Source organism: Bufo bufo, chromosome 1 (assembly GCF_905171765.1).
Source record: "Bufo bufo chromosome 1, aBufBuf1.1, whole genome shotgun sequence".
NCBI lineage: Eukaryota > Metazoa > Chordata > Amphibia > Anura > Bufonidae > Bufo > Bufo bufo.
In genome coordinates, this window is record NC_053389.1 from 414,633,639 (window position 1) to 414,651,172 (window position 17,534).

Genomic DNA, 17,534 nt, shown 5'->3' on the forward strand with positions numbered 1-17,534 from the left:
GACAATCAGAAAACTTTTTGTCTTCCTAATGATATTGATCTAGGTGCGCAGGTCCGCCCAAGCCATCCAACAGATCTGAAGTAACTTTGAGGCTTACTGGCTCTCAGTCAGGTGAGAGCTGGTTTGGAATGCCTCATAGTGCACAAGGCTGCCATTGTAAGGTATGCTGACTAAGCCTGTCATCTGTCTAATGGATAGATTGTTGGCTTGCATATACCTGGCTTTTGGCATATAGCCTTTGTGTGGTTGTCTATTGTATGTTGTACATAATAGGAGTCCAAGATGCATCCAGCTATCCTCTTAATCCTGTTTCTAAACCATTTTGATGAGGTTTCCATCAATTTCTAACCTTTTTTTGTAAACCAGACACCCTCTCTTTTTCAGAGTAGGGGGTGCCTGGTTTGATGCTCGGGTCTCCCATTGACTTTCATTGTATTAAATTGCACTCAAGCACCCGAAGTATTCGGTCGAGCACTTGGATGTGCCAAGCATAGCGATCCTCGAACCGAACAGCAGTTCGGCCGAGCATGCTCACTCAACACTACTAGGCATGTATACCTGAGTTAGTCTGTCAATGATTGCCAAAAGATCTGTAATTACCTTATAATAACAGCTTTCATTAATGTCTCCTGTCCCTTTCCACTGCTCCCTTAAAAGACCGTTGCTATGGCTCATCTGTCTCCGGCTAGGAAGACAGAGGGGCGGTCCTTCACACTGCATGCCTGCATTAGGCTTCAGAGTGAGGAGGTGTGTCTCTCTGTAATCCAATCTGATTGGCTGGCAGGAAGCTGCTGGCTACAGCATGTTTGTATGTGACCTGAGGAAATGCAGTTTTGGCCTCAGAGAACTGGCAGAGGAGCCATCTTGAGAAGATCCTCATAATGTAGGATTCAAAACAGTCGTAACTAAGGGGAAAACTCAAGGAAAACAGTGGTAAGTGAAGAAACTAAAGATTGCTTTATGCATAATGCTGCTGCAGCAGTAACATATATGCTAAAATAGATTTTTTTTGATGAAAATATGACAGTTATCCTTTAAGTGAGAACTGGAAACCCCAATGACCACTAGTACAGGGATCCCATTCCCCATTCTCTTTACCAGCACTGAGATTGTATGGAGTGTCATGCTGTCACTCCTACAACTCTAGGAGTATCAGGTACACCTAAGACTAAGTTCACATCTGTGATGGTGGCTCTGTTCTGACTAATATCAGACAAAAAAGTCCCTTACCATGAAGACACATAGACCTACAGTCAGGTCCATAAATATTGGGACATCAACACAATTCTAAAATTTTTGGCTCTATACACCACTAAAATGGATTTGAAATGAAACAAACAAAATGTGCTTTAACTGCAGACTGTCGGCTTTAATTTGGGGGTATTAACATCCAAATCAGGTGAACGGTGCAGGAATTACAACAGTTTGCATACGTGCCTCCCACTTGTTAAGGAACCAAAAGTAATGGGACAGAATAATAGTCATAAATCAAACTTTCACTTTTTAATACTTGGTTGCAAATCCTTTGCAGTCAATTACAGCCTGAAGTCTGGAACACATAGACATCACCAGACGCTGGGTTTCATCCCTGGTGATGCTCTGCCAGGCCTCTACTGCAACTGTCTTCAGTTCCTGCTTGTTCTTGGGGCATTTTCCCTTCAGTTTTGTCTTCAGCAAGTGAAATGCATGCTCAATCGGATTCAGGTCAGGTGATTGACTTGACCATTGCATAACATTCGGCTTCTTTCCCTTAAAAAAACATTTTGGTTGCTTTTGCAGTATGCTTTGGGTCATTGTCCATCTGCACTGTGAAGCTCCGTCCAATGAGTTCTGAAGCATTTGGCTGAATATGAGCAGAGAATATTGCCCGAAACATTTCAGAATTCATCCTGCTTCTTTTGTCAGCAGTCACATCATCAATAAATACAAGAGAACCAGTTCCATTGGCAGCCATACATGCCCAAGCCATGACACTACCACCACCATGCTTCACTGATGAGGTGGTATGCTTAGGATCATGAGCAGTTCCTTTCCTTATCCATACTCTTCTATTCCCATCACTCTGGTACAAGTTGATCTTGGTCTCATCTGTCCATAGGATGTTGTTCCAGAACTGTGAAGGCTTTTTTAGATGTCGTTTGGCAAACTCTAATCTGGCCTTCGTGTTTTTGAGGCTCACCAATGGTTTACATCTTGTGGTGAACCCTCTGTATTCACTCTGGTGAAGTCTTCTCTTGATTGTTGACTTTGACACACATACACCTACCTCCTGGAGAGTGTTCTTGATCTGGCCAACTGTTGTGAAGGGTGTTTTCTTCACCAGGGAAAGAATTCTTCGGTCATCCACCACTGTTATTTTCCGTGGTCTTCCGGGTCTTTTGGTGTTTCTGAGCTCAGTGCCTGATATCCTTCTTTATAAGAATGTTCCAAACAGTTGTTTTGGCCACGCCTAATGTTTTTGCTATCTCTCTGATGGCTTTGTTTTGTTTTTTCAGCCTAATGATGGCTTGCTTCACTGATAGTGACAGCTCTTTGGATCTCATCTTGAGAGTTGACAGCAACAGATTCCAAATGCAAATAGCACAATTGAAATTAACGCTGGACCTTTTATCTGCTCATTGTAATCGGGATAATGAAGGAATAACACACACCTGGCCATGGAACAGCCCATTACTTTTGGTCCCTTAATAAGTGGGAGGCACATATGCAAACTGTTGTAATTCCTACACCGTTCGCCTGATTTGGATGTAAATACCCTCAAATTAAAGCTGACCGTCTGCAGTTAAAGCACATCTTGTTCCTTCCATTTCAAATCTATTGTGGTGGTGTATGGAGCCAAAAATGTTAGAATTGTGTCCATGTCCCAATATTTATGGACCTGACTGTACATAATTGCTGTATACACAAAATGGTATGATATTTTTAAAGAAGACTATTTGCTTCATTTTTCATGTATTGGTACCGCTCTTTTTGACAACCCACCGTGGACAGGGACTGATGTGAGTGATTTGGATATGTGTATATTACTGTAGAATATATCAGTGCTAATTAAATCATGGGAAATAAAATAAATCCACCTCTACAGTGAAGTACCATGGAAAAGAACTATCTGTGAAATATGCTCTAGTATTCACTAGGTGGCGCTGCTTGCCATGTCCTGTACCAGCGTGTGACAACATGACGGTGCTGAAATGGTTGAAGCCAGAGGAAGGTTCCTATGGAAACAAACGAATGATCCTCTTAGGGATAAAATGCAAAACAATTGTGCGTCAGGAACACTGATTTGGCTGAAGAATATTTAATCTTTCTCAAACAACTTTCCTTGTGCTATTTTTTTCAGTTTGCCTATTGGATACATGTTTTTTGCAATCTTTCATGTGCATTAGAATTTTAAAGTAGTTATATATATATAATCACACGCAATTATACATTTGTATCTTACTTAGGACATCTTCACAGAATATTTTGCATTAATACCTTGTGATATTTATTTCAATATCCACATGCTTTAAAGGGGTTTCCCAAGACTTTTACACTCATGACCTGCTGGATAAGTCATCAGTATCTGATCGGTGGGGGTCCCACACTGGTGCTCACAGTAGCGCAGATGTCTTCTCTCAGCTCACCAAGCACAGTGCCTTACATGGAATAGTGCCTGATATCGCAGCTTAGCCCCATTCACTTCAATGAGTGGGGCTGTGCCTAGACCATGTGACCAACGAACAAGTTTAAGTAAAAACTGTGAAAATCATGAAAAAAAAATGGTTCCTTTCTTATCAATTTTTTTTTTCTATTACAAAAGGTTTAAAGACAAAACCATTTCTAAAACCATTACCACATGCTTGTACCCTGAAAATGGACGTAATTTATTTAATTTATCTACTGGCTCGGCCTGCCGCAAGACTTCAAGAGACTGGAGCGCATTTTGGATTTTGGCGGCCTATTTTTCTATTGCTGGTTCTATGGCACCGTACTACCAGAAAAATCTTGTACAGCTCCAAAATGCTACAAGCACCCCTTCAAAGTGACTGTTTTCATGTTATTCACCTTGGGGAAATTTGGACATTTTTTTTTTACATTTTTGCGTGCATTTGTATATTTTACGCAGAAAAAAAAACCTGCTATACAAAATATAGCTAAAACAAATACCTAGATTTTTTAAATATACAAGTGTGTATGTTTGTACATTACACATAAAATTGCCACTATACTATTGCTAAAACTAATAAATATATATAAATATAATAAATATATATTTTATTTTTTATTTTTTTATGAACGAAAAAGGGGTGGGACGGTTAAAGCAATTGAGTCACATATGGCACTTATTGGTGACCCCCACCAATCTACCATAGTCATCTCTTACTAAGGCCTCCTGCACACGACCGTTGTGTGCACCCGTGGCCGTTGTGCCGTTTTCCATTTTTTTTCGCGGACCCATTGACTTTCAATGGGTCCGTGGAAAAATCGGAAAATGCACCGTTTTGCAGCCGCATCCGTGATCCGTGTTTCCTGCCCGTGAAAAAAATAGGACCTGTCCTATTTTTTTCACGGCCAACGGTTCACGGACCCATTCAAGTCAATGGGTCCGTGAAAGAACACGGATGCACACAAGATTGGCATCCGTGTCCGTGATCTGTGGCCGTAGGTTACTTTTTATACAGACGGATCCGAAGATCCGTCTGCATAAAAGCTTTTTCGTGAAAACTCAGAACCGACAGTATATTCTAACACAGAGGCGTCCCCATGGTGATGGGGACGCTTCAGGTTAGAATATACTAAAAGAACTGTGTACATGACTGCCCCCTGCTGCCTGACAGGTGCTGCCAGGCAGCAGGGGGCAGCCCCCCCCCCTGTAGTTAACACATTGGTGGCCAGTGCGGCCGGCTCCCCCCCCCTCCCTCCCCTGTAGTTAACTCGTTGGTGGCCAGTGGGCCCCCCTCCCTCCCCTGTAGATAACTCGTTGGTGGCCAGTGGGCCCCCCTCCCTCCCCTGTAGTTAACTCGTTGGTGGCCAGTGGGCCCTCTCCCCTCCCTCCCCCTCCTAATTAAAATCTCCCCCCCTATCATTAGTGGCAGCGGAGAGTACCGATCGGAGTCCCAGTTTAATCGCTGGGGCTCCGATCGGTAACCATGGCAACCAGGACGCTACTGCTGTCCTGGTTGCCATGGTTACTTAGCAATTTGTAGAACCATTATACTTACCTGCGAGCTGTGATCTCTGCGTCCGGCCGGGAGCTCCTCCTACTGGTAAGTGACAGGCCACCAACAAGTTAACTACAGGGGAGGGAGGGGGGCCCACTGGCCACCAATGAGTTAACTACAGGGGAGGGAGGGGGGCCCACTGGCCACCAACGAGTTAACTACAGGGGAGGGGGGGGCCGGCCGCACTGGCCACCAATGTGTTAACTACAGGGGAAGGGGGCTGCCCCCTGCTGCCTGGCAGCACCTGTCAGGCAGCAGGGGGCAGTCATGTACACAGTTATTTTAGTATATTCTAACCTGAAGCGTCCCCATCACCATGGGAACGCCTCTGTGTTAGAATATACTGTCGGATTTGAGTTTCACGATGTAACTCAAATCCGACGGTATATTCTAACATAGAGGCGTTCCCATGGTGATGGGGACGCTTCAAGTTAAAATATACCATCGGATTGGAGAAAACTCCGATCCTATGGTATATTAACTCCTGACTTTACATTGAAAGTCAATGGGGGACGGATCCGTTTGAAATTGCACCATATTGTGTCAACGTCAAACGGATCCGTCCCCATTGACTTGCATTGTAATTCAGGACGGATCCGTTTGGCTCCGCACGGCCAGGCGGACACCAAAGCGACTTTTTTTTCATGTCTGTTTGCGGACCATAAAAAAACGGAACGGTCGTGTGCATGAGGCCTTATCCTGCAATTTGATCCAGAGGAAGGCAAAGAACCCTGTGAGGTAGAAGCCAATTTTCCTCACTTTAGGGGAAAAATTTCCTTCCTCACTCCAATCAGGCAATCAGAGTAAGGGCTCATGCACCCGGCCGTTGCCCGGCCGTGGGCGTATTGCGGACCCATACGGCGGGTCCGCAGTACACAGGCACCGGCCGTGTGCACATCGCCTCACAGATGCGGACCCACTTGAATGGGTCCGCAATCCGGGAACCCCACACTACCGAGTGCTTCCGTGGTGTTTCTGTCCGTGCCTCTGCACCGCAAAAAAATAGAACATGTTCTATTTTTTTACGGTGCAGATGGATCACGGACCTATTCAAGTTGAATGGGTCTCGATCTGTCCCAGCCGCTGCACGGATGTTGCCCGTGCATTGGGGACCGCAAATTGCGGTCCCCAATGCACGGAACAGCCTTGTGCATGAAGGCTAACTCCCTGGCAGTAATATGCACATGGAGCTTATCCAGTCTGAAGAAATCCTTATTTTACAGTTAAAACTGGGTACCTTTTTTATCATCTCCCTGTGCCATCGTGCTTGCGACTTTTTAAATGCCATTGTGGGTCCACCACGTTTATCTTCATTTGTGCCAGTTTGAAGGTACCTGTGCCTCATTATTAATTAGCTGCATCCTCTGGAAGCACAGGAGACTTCAAAGACTTCAAAAATGCTAGTCTTTAAAAGTTCTTCCCATATATGCAGATATTAATATGAAATTGGATTGGCACTGATTCAATTACTATAGAATTTAGGAATCAATTCCAGCACACTAGGAGTCACTGTATGATCTGTATGAAAAGAAAAGTCACTGTGCAACCAAATCATGCTACACATCAGAAAGTATTATAATAAGTAACAGTGTATTAACCCTTAGGATCCCGGAGGTTTTTTCGTTTTTGCGTTTTCATTTTTCTTCCCTATCTTCCTTGAGCCATAACCTTTTTATTTTTCCGTTCACATAGTTGTTTGAGGGCTTATTTTTTGCAGGACAAGCTGTACTTTCTAATGCCACTATTTAATATGGCATACATTGTAGTGAGAAGCATGAAAAAAAACAGTTTTGAGGGTTTTGTTCCCACGTCGTTCCATTTGCAGTAAAACTGTCCTCTGGCCTTCATTATCTAGGTCAGTACAATTACAATGACACCATATATGTATAGTTTTTTTTTAAATGTCTAAATAGTTTAAAAATAAATTTAATCTTTAAAAAAAAAAAAAAAATTTTTTACATCACCATATTCTGACCCCCATAACTTTTTTATAGTTATATCCACTGAGCTGTGTGGGGGCTTCTTTTTTACGGGACAATCTATAGTTTTCATTGATACTATTTTTGTGTGACTTTTTAATAACTTTTTTAAAAAAATTTTGGGGTAAGAAGAGATGAAAAAATGGCAAATTGGCCATTTTGACACTTTTTTGTGTTAAGCCATTCGCCGTATTGGAAAAATACCCATGATGTTTTATATTTTTTATGTATTTATTTATTTATTTATTCTACAGAAAGGGGGGTGATTTAAACTTTAATATTTTTTTTTTTTTAATTTTTTATGTTTTTTAACATTTAAAAAAAAATGATTTTAAAGCTGGTATTTGAGCTTACAAAATAATTTTTTTGTTTTTAATTCTGAACATTCATTGATTTTTTTTTTTACATCCATTTAAAGGTCAGAATTGCTCATTTCTTATGTTGGTCTGCCACCTGCTAGCCAAAGTAAGAATTGCAGCTTAAATGCCCTTGGTCTCTTCAGCGAGACTAGCGCATTTAAACAAATTAGGATGCCGGGAAGAAGACCAGAAGCGCAAGCTTCCAGGTTTTTCAACCTTTAGATGCCGTGATCTCACTTGATCACAGCATCTAAAGGCTTTAATCACCGCGATCGGCATTATTGCCGGTTGTGATAACTAGTAAGAATTGCAGCTTAAATGCCCTTGGTCTCTTCAGCGAGACTAGCGCATTTAAATCAATTAGAAACAGCAGAGACCTGCCAGCCATGACGCCCGCTGCACGTACGCCGCTGGTAGAGAAGTACATATTGATGACTTATCCTCAGGATAGCAATAAACAAAATGTAGAAGCAGCACCACTCGGTCCTTGTTGATGTATCCAAATAGATGCAACAGCCTCACCGATGGCCTTGGATCCAACGGCCAGAATATGTAGAAAAATGCAGACGGTATCAGCAGCATCTCACATCATCGACTTTATTCAGACTTTAAAGCAGTAATACAATTATTACGTATCCTCAGGATAGGTCAGGATAGGTCATCAATATCTTCAGTGGGGGCCTGACTCTCGGCACCACTGCTTATCAGCTGTTTGAAGATGAGCGGACCATATGTGAGCGCTGCTTCCTCTTCAAGATTACACTGCGCGTTGTCTCGTAAGTCTCGGCAGCACAGTTTAATTACAAGTGCTTGTTCCGTTGACTTGTATGGGGCAAGCACTTGTGATTACACTACAACGCCGCTGCAAGCAAAACGACGAGCAGTGTAATGAAGAGTAGTGTTGAGCGCGAATATTCGTATTACGAATTTTTATCGCGAATGTCGGCACTTCGAGAATTCGCAAATATTTAGAATATAGTGCTATACATTCGTAATAACGAATATTCAGGTTTTTTTTGTTTGTTTTTTAACACAGTACACATCAGGTGATCATCCCTCCCTTCTTCTAGCTTGTGGGCCAAGGAGAAGGCTTTGTCACAGCTTAGCAATATCCCTAGCAACCAATAGGAAAGTTGCCTACCCCTTCACTATATAAGAACCTCCCCCGCAACTATTTTCTAAAGTTTATTGCAGTTAGAGACAGCAGTGTCATTGCTTTGCTCTGTGCTTTGTTGTATTACATTAGACAGTTAACTTATATATATAATTCAGATAGTTAGGGGGAGATAGTCAGTGTAGGTCAGATTGATCTATAGTGTAGCTGATAGGTTCCAGTGCAGGGTGATAGGCAGTGTGATGGGTTCTGCTGTCCATACATACATGTTACAGACATAGTGCTGTGATGTTACACAAGTTGCACGTATTGCGAAAAAATATGTGCATCATTAATTGCCGAAAATTCGCAAGCGCAAATATATTGGAGCACGCTATCTGCATATAAAGCTATTCTAATGTTCTGCCGTGCCAACCATTTTCTCCAGTCTCAGGAAACTTATACCAGCTTGAAAAATGTAGCATAAGTGACCCACACCTGTATTTCGCGCGCATTACGTGAATATTACATTGCCGATTTTCGCAATCAAGAATATAATTTCGAATTTGCGAATATATGACGAATATTCTACAAAATATTCGCGAAATATTGCGACTTCGAATATTGCCCCTGCCGCTCATCACTAAGGAAGAGGAAGCCGTGCTTGTAAGAGCGCCCCTTCCTCTTGAAACAGCTGACCTGAGGATAAGTCATCAATATGTGCTGGCTGCACAATCCCTTTAAATATAAGCAAAACACAGCAACTGCATAAACTATGGGCAGGCATGATGAAGTGCAAGGAAGACATCATCTCTCTGCATGCTACTTAACAGTTGCTGCTTACTAATAAATGTTTAGACTATTAAGTAATGAATGCATGCTATTTGGTCTAGTGTGCTTGCAATGTAATTGTTAAGCTTTCTTAGTATTATCCATTGCTTTCTGTGTTGAAATACGAGTCAATTTCAATTTGTCTTGTGGACACATTCATTACAAATATAACAAGGCCATAAATGATAAGAGGTCTCACAGCTAAAATTATATCCTGTTCACACTGTTTAAATGCCCTATTGCGCTTTAATGCAAGTGACTGGCAATTTGTTAATCAGTTATATAGTACACTTTGAATAGTGAACAGCTAAAATGCCAGAGCTACCAGCTGCTGCCACATTTAAGCAATTTACGGAGAAGAGTTGTACGAGTCAAGTAGGAATTTATCATATGTAAGGCAATATGTATTGACTCAGCTTCATCTCCTTCTCCATCGCAGTTGGTGCATATGCAAGTGTGCAGATTAAGCCAAGGCAAGTATACCTCACTTCACTGCTCATGCCCTTGAAGCTGAAGGGAGTTAAGTGGTCCCTCAAGTTACAATATTAATTGGTTCCAGGAAGACCATTGTGTGTTGAAACCATTGTAATTTGAGCAATCGGTTCCAAAATCCCAAAATGTCATCTAAGATAAGAGAAAATGAAGATTTATGAAAAATAAGTAGATAGCTAAGTAGCTGCTAACTACAGTAGCAACTAATACCACTATTTTACCAGAGAAGTGGTCTTGATTAGTTAGATCTGAGTCTGAGGCAGTGTATGTTGAGTCTAGTTTCAACTTACAATGGGTCAGAAAAGACCATTGCATGTTGAAATTATTGTGTCCTGAGGCCATTGTATCTTGAGGGATCATTGTATTAGCATGGCTTCAAATGACATTGGATGCTCAATGACACATCAAGCCTCAATGGGCGTGACTGCAGCCCAGACTTCTTTACTGTTCACTAGAATGCCACTGCCCAGTTGAGATTTTGAGGTATTTAGCATACAACTTATAATATTATAACAACATGATTGTTTAGAGATGCAGTGTACTCAAGTTAGGGTTAATAGTGTTCCTGGGTGTTGTAGTGCAATCGTGACCACTAACCTGGGACAGCTGACTCTCTGCAAGGGCAGGTAGTGATAGGTAGTGTTCGTGACGCCAGTGACAATTAAACGGTGGCACGCCGTTTGCTGATAGCAGGAATAACTGAGGAACCACGTGATGATAAAACAGAACTTGAACTTTACTTGATCTTTAGTAGTCATCATACATGGACATAGATGGAAGCGCAGTTCCTTTGAAGACAGTTGGTTTCGGTACATTTAATGCAGGCAATATGTAGCAAGGTGATCTCAGAGGGTTAAACACAGGACTTGCAGTACAGGCGGCTTGCACTCTATTCCTGACTGATCCTGGGACATGGAAACTATTCTCCAAGGCCCAATGCCCTAGCTCTGGCGTATATCCTTGGGTCTGTAATTATCAAGTACCTCCTCTGCTGTCTTTAGTACCTCTTGCTTTCCTAGACTTGCCTCTGCCTCTCTCAGTTTCCTCAGGCTGGTTAACCGTGGTGTTCCTGCTTCTGCAAATATGGACTCAGGAGGGGAACCTTCTACTTGGATCTGGAACCCGGTTACAAGGACTGCGATACCCTCTCCTAGTCTGCAGGCTCCAGGCCTGCTCTGCTTTCACAGGCTCATGGCCTGGACTTAACTCAGACATAGTCTGATCTCCCCTCTTCCTTTCCCTGACTGGACCTTATATAACCTAGGGCTCCCTAGCTCCCTCTATTCACTCAGAGCTGGAATGACACCCCTAGCTGGCCTGCACATGCACATTTCACAGTAACAGGGAAGTACATAGCATTACATTACATTATATTTTATGAAGATGACTTATACCAACCTCCCCATAAATAAGGGGAAACGACAGCACACAAGTGACCCTTCTGTAGTGACGGGCATTACAGCTCCCGTACACTACATAAAGAAAGCCCAAGTTGCTAAAGCTATTCAACATCAGTATAATCCTATGGTGGTGTCCCATTTGTTTCATTGCCGCGCTGCCATTTCCTTCATCCTTCACCTTCATCATTCAGTTGCAGCAGCCTGCTTATTATACATTTTGGCCCTAATGTAAGTCCTGGGGTATATAGTATCATGAGCCACAGCTAGGACAGATGTGGGAAAGACCACTGCTATAGGTAAATTCCAGTTCACCAGTCTTTAGCACAACCAGCATCTTTGCAAATCAGAAACCAAAGTTGACAGACAATAAAGGTTATTCACGGGGAAAAAACAAACTTCATTGGGGGCAACAGTGAAAGGCTAGGGGTCAACAGGTCCCAGGTTACACTGACAGAACAGTTATCATTCAAGCCGATCTCATTGCTAAGGCCTTTGATTGGCAGCAGGGGTCATGTGACAAAGACACTTTCTGGTCCCATGGGGACCAGAAGCAGATGGAAACAGAGCAGTTATGGCACTGCGGAAAGACGATTTTATGTTAAGGGGAACAGTGCCTCCACTCTTCAAAGGCCCATTTTATTACCAACAATTTACAATTATCCACATCATAATTTATTTCTGCAGTAGAAAACGTGCGTGGGAAGAAGGCACATGGATGCAACTTATGGTCATGAGGATGCTTTTGTGAACGCATATGTAATGACCCAGAGTGCCATTACCACTTCTGCACTCCACTACTATCTCCTATGGTTAACCTAATGTCATTCTGTGTATTTATTGCAGGACCGTCACACTGTGCATATTTATTTATTGTAACTGTTGTGTTCAAATGTAATTTACCTGGTTCACCAGAAGGTGGCAGCAAACACGTCAGAGATACAATTAGGTAGAATGGATCTTTCCATTCCATTCTATACCCCCCCTGTGGAGAAGTGGTCGAGTCCCACTTTCTGCAGGAAGGGTGGAGACTAGTTAGTGAGAGAGCAGTCCAGCTTATCCCCTGCTTGTGGAAGGAAGCAAGGGCTGGTTCACCAGAAGGTGGCAGCAAACACGTCAGAGATACAATTAGGTAGAATGGAGATTTCCATTCCATTCTATACCCCCTCGGGCGAGTCCCACTTTCTGCAGGAAGGGTGGAGACTAGTTAGTGAGAGAGCAGTCCAGCTTATCCCCTGCTTGTGGAAGGAAGCAAGGGCTGGTTCACCAGAAGGTGGCAGCAAACACGTCAGAGATACAATTAGGTAGAATGGAGCTTTCCATTCCATTCTATACCCCCTCGGGCGAGTCCCACTTTCTGCAGGAAGGGTGGAGACTAGTTAGTGAGAGAGCAGTCCAGCTTATCCCCTGCTTGGGGAAGGAAGCAAGGGCTGGGCACGTCGCCATTTGATGTGCCCACGCCAAGCCCTGTCTAAGCCAGCTAGAGCACCTTCATCTCTGCTGGATGTGGGACCCACAGCTTGGAGCCTCTAAAGCCAGGAGGCAGGGGCGTAACGATCGCGGTCGCAGAGGGTGCACCAAAGAGAGTGAGGGGGGCACAAAAGAGCATTCCCACTGTGAAGGGGACGTATCTGGGTATAACTACTTTGAGGGGGCACATATCTGGCATAACCACCGTGAGGGGAACATATCTGGCATAACCGCTGTGAGGGGGCACATATCTGGCATAACCACTGTGAGGGACACATATCTGGCTATAACTACTATGAGGGGCACATATCTGGCTATAACTACTGTGAGGGGCACATAACCTGGCATAACTACTGTGAGGGGCACATATCTGGCTATAACTACTGTGAGGGGCACATAATCTGGCATAACTACTGTGAGGGGCACATATCTGGCTATAACTACTGTGAGGGGCACATATCTGGCTATAACTACTGTGAGGGGCACATAATCTGGCATAACGACTGTGAGGGGCGCATATCTGGCATAACTACTGTGAGGGGCACATATCTGGCATAACTACAGTGAGGGGGCACAAAAGTAGGCATAACTACTGTGACAGGAACAAAGGTGGGCATAACTGCTGTGAGGGGCCACAAGGAGGATATAACTATTTAAAAGGGACCACAAGGTGGGCTTAATTACTATGAGGGTCCACAAGGTGGGCATTAGTACTGTAAGGGGCCACAATATGGGCATTAGTACTGTGTAGTAGCACTTAGGGGAAATGTCCTAGATTACACTGCTATACATTGGCATGGCTCAGTCTTACAGGCCAGCACAGCGCCCCCTGCTGGTGATTTCACAGGGGCAGTCACCATCCCTTCCTTATGTGATTATTCTTTTTTTCTCTATCACCACAGGGACCTTGTTTTGGATCCCGTGGACATCACGCCGATGCCAGCGACACCCTGGATGAGGTAGGACCAGATTTTATTAGAACTGGGTGAGTGTAGCCATGCATTGGGCTTAGGGCTCTTTAACACGAGCGGATCCAGTGTGGGTAATCTGCTGCAAGAAAGCGAGCCAAGCCCCGTTCCGGACAGCAGAGACACGGAGCATTAACATGATTGATAATGCTCTTTGCCTCTCTGTGATCTTTTCGCTACAAAATCTCGGTGACAACTTTATCTCACTGTGATTTTGTAGTAAAAAGATCACAGAGAGGCACGGAGCATTATCAATCATGTTAATGCTCCGTGTCTCTGCTGTCCGGAACGGGGCTTGGCGCTCTCATGTGAAAGAGCCCTTAGTGTAAAGAAAATTGTCCGCCTCTTTGTAAAAATGGGGGGGGGGGGGGGGCCCGATCCAAAGTTTGAACTGGAGCCCATAACACTCTAGTTACACCACTGCCGGGAGAAAGAGTTCCCTGGACAAATCTAGAGTCAGACTACAGAAGAAAAGTTGCAGCATCCTTCAGAAGCAGAGATTCTATTTAAGCTTGTCAGCACAGCAGAGCCAGAGAGCACAAGATGTAGCAGACACAAGTTTGCATGCCAGAGTTTACATGATACCTCCTGCTGGAAACCAAGACAAAGCCTGAGTCTGTTTGGAGAAACGTTTATTCAAGTAAAGTTGTTACCACATTATTCAGAAAGGGGTAATCCTAAAACATAACATTTATTAATAATGCTGATAAAATATGAGAGAGTCCTAAATATAGTGTGCAAAGACAAACATTGGGATAGAGGGTAATGGACCCCCAATTGATATAACAGTTATTATCCCAAATAAAAAATATACAAAAGATATATATTAAGTGCGCGGCGGCACTAGTAACCAGCAGGTCCTACCGGTACCATGGGACGGACACCAGATTGTTCACCACCAGCTGTATTCGTTGAATGCCTATCCACAGATGATGTCTGATAGGCGAAAATTCTGGCAGTGAAACACAGCTGTGTAGGGTCCCTGTTCAAGCCCTATGGCTGTCTAGCCGTTCAACCCTGATACTAAATAGTGGGTAGCAGCCTGACCACAGGGCACTCGTCCTGACAAGGATGACCCCGTCCGGAACCTGTCCCTAAATCTAAAATTCTATATGTCCCTAAAGATCCATGAAACACTCCCTACACGCATGTTTCACTGCCAGGACAAAAAAGCAGTTCAACCTCTCTAACCGCACCCTCTCCAACAGCGAAATGGCGGTCTTATCTAAGGGACTTTCTTTTGTTCCAACTCGTCAGTATGATATGTTCACATGGGTAAAGGATCTGCATTTATTTATACGTAAACTCCGTTGGCACAAACAATTCAAGATGATAGATAAGAAGAAATGTCAGCACCTAGGCATACCTACAGACCTTCTTTCAGATGTAGAACTTTTGCATAGCCTCTCAGCAGATGTGCACACTTTGCAAGGATTGGGTCCATTCACACCCCTGCGTAATAAGAGTAATAAAATGCCGCCAGCAGGAGATGTATCATGTTTGGACGTTTTCTTGCAACTTGTCACTGCTGATATGATGGAAATGCAACAAACTCTGAGATTTAGCAATTGTTCATCTGAAGACGCACCGTGCGATTAAGGCCCTGAGAGATGACAAGGGCATAGTAATAAAACCGTCCGACAAGGGTGGAAACACGGTGATCATGAATCGACTAGGCTATCAGTCCATGTGTGAACAGATCCTGAAAGATAGGAACAGTTACCAGATGTTGACCTCGAATCCCACAGCACCCTATCTGGTTGAGCTTAGGGATATTCTGTCTGTAGGTAGCGCTAAAAATCTCATTTCTCAGGAGGAATTAGATTTTTTGTACCCCAGGCATCCAATAACGGCCATGTTTTATAGTCTCCCCAAGGTCCATAAAGGCCTTAGACCTCTTAAGGGGAGACCGATCGTGGCCGGTATTGGAAGCATAGGACAGAACTTAGGTGTCTATATTGACCAGATATTGATGCAATTCGTTACCGCACTCCCATCTTTTACCCGCGATACAATGGATCTTCTAAAGCGGGTAGATGGGATATGCATTGATGACACCTTTCTCCTAGCCAGTGTGGATGTTGAGGCTCTTTATTCCTCCATACCACACGAGGCAGGACTGAAGGCAGTGAGCTATTGCCTGAGCATGCGTGGGCAGCAGTTTAGGGCGCATAATGAATTTGTTCTCCAATTGCTCAGATTTTTGCTCACACATAATTTTTTTGTCTTTGACGGTAACATTTACCACCAGCTCAGGGGTACGGCCATGGGTTGTTCCTGTGCGCCGTCATACGCAAACCTGCTCCCGTCTTTGGTGAGGGTGATTCGATGACCGGGCCCATAACATTACGGGCCCGGTACATCAATGATATTCTCATAATTTGGAATGCCAGTGAATCGGCTTTCAAACTCTTTGTGGAATCTCTCAATGATAACACTATCGGCCTCCGTTTCACCTATGAGGTTGATGATAAATCACTCCCCTTACTGGATGTACGTATATCCAAGAAGGGTGGGGGGGAACTCTCCACAAATATTTTTCGGAAAACAACAGCTACTAATTTGGTCCTTCACTGGCAGAGCAGTCATCCCTTGCCACTGAAGAGAGGAATCCCCTATGGGCAGTACCTACGCTTGCGGAGGAACTGCTCAGAGGAGCAAGAATTTAGAGATCAGGCTGCGGATCTCCGACAGAGATTTCGGGCTAGGGGCTACCCAATTCAGGTTTTGAAAAAGGCCTTCCAGAAGGCGGCCAATACCCCTAGAGATACACTCTTGATCCCCCAAAAAAAGCAGGAAGGAGATCGGAAGATACGTTTCATCACCACATTTCGATGTTCTACACGAGTACCCACAGGTGACATTTAGGAGAGGCAAGAGCCTCAAGGATTTATTAGTGCACAGTCACTTCTCTCCACTTGTTACACCAAACACTTGGCTGAGTCGACGCCCTGTGGGCTGTTTCAAATGCAGTGGCTGCGTGGCCTGTGACAGTATCACTACGGGCAAGACTTTTGTCAGTAGTAATCTCAAACGCAGCTTCAGCATTAGAGACTTTATTTTGTGTAGGACTGTAGGTGTAATATACAAAATCACGTGTATTTGTCAAAAGGAGTATGTAGGAAAAACGAAACGGGAGCTCCGCATGCGTGTAGGAGAACATCTTTTGGACATAGAGAAGCGACGAGACACGGCAGTGGCTCGTCATGTATGTGAATTTCACCAAGGTGATCCTAGGGTCATTAAAGTCATGGGCATTGAAGCCTCTAGCCCCCCTAAACGTGGGGGAGACTGCTACAGCGGGAGGCACGGTGGATCTTCCTTCTACGGACAGTCACACCAACAGGTCTCAATGAGCAACTGAATTACAGTTGCTTCCTGTAAAGGAACCCATATAATACAGATGAGCCCTTATGCAGCTTACTCCCGAACAAACAGCCGAAATTCCGAAATAGGGCGAATAGAAGATCCTAGTCCCCCAAACATGCGCCGAGACTCCATGAAGGGGTAAAATCAGTGTCTTTTATTAGCAGTTCAATCATTTCTTTTATGCCCTGCTCCCATGCAAGGGAGACACCCACAACAAATATACATTACCCAATAACACAAGGTTACAACCCACATAGAATCCTCCCCTCTGCCTGCGATATAATCATGGTACCTCATGGTTAACATAATCATCACAGGCAGCAGAATTCACAATGTCTTCTGTCCTGGAGACAACCGAGTTGTAATTCAATT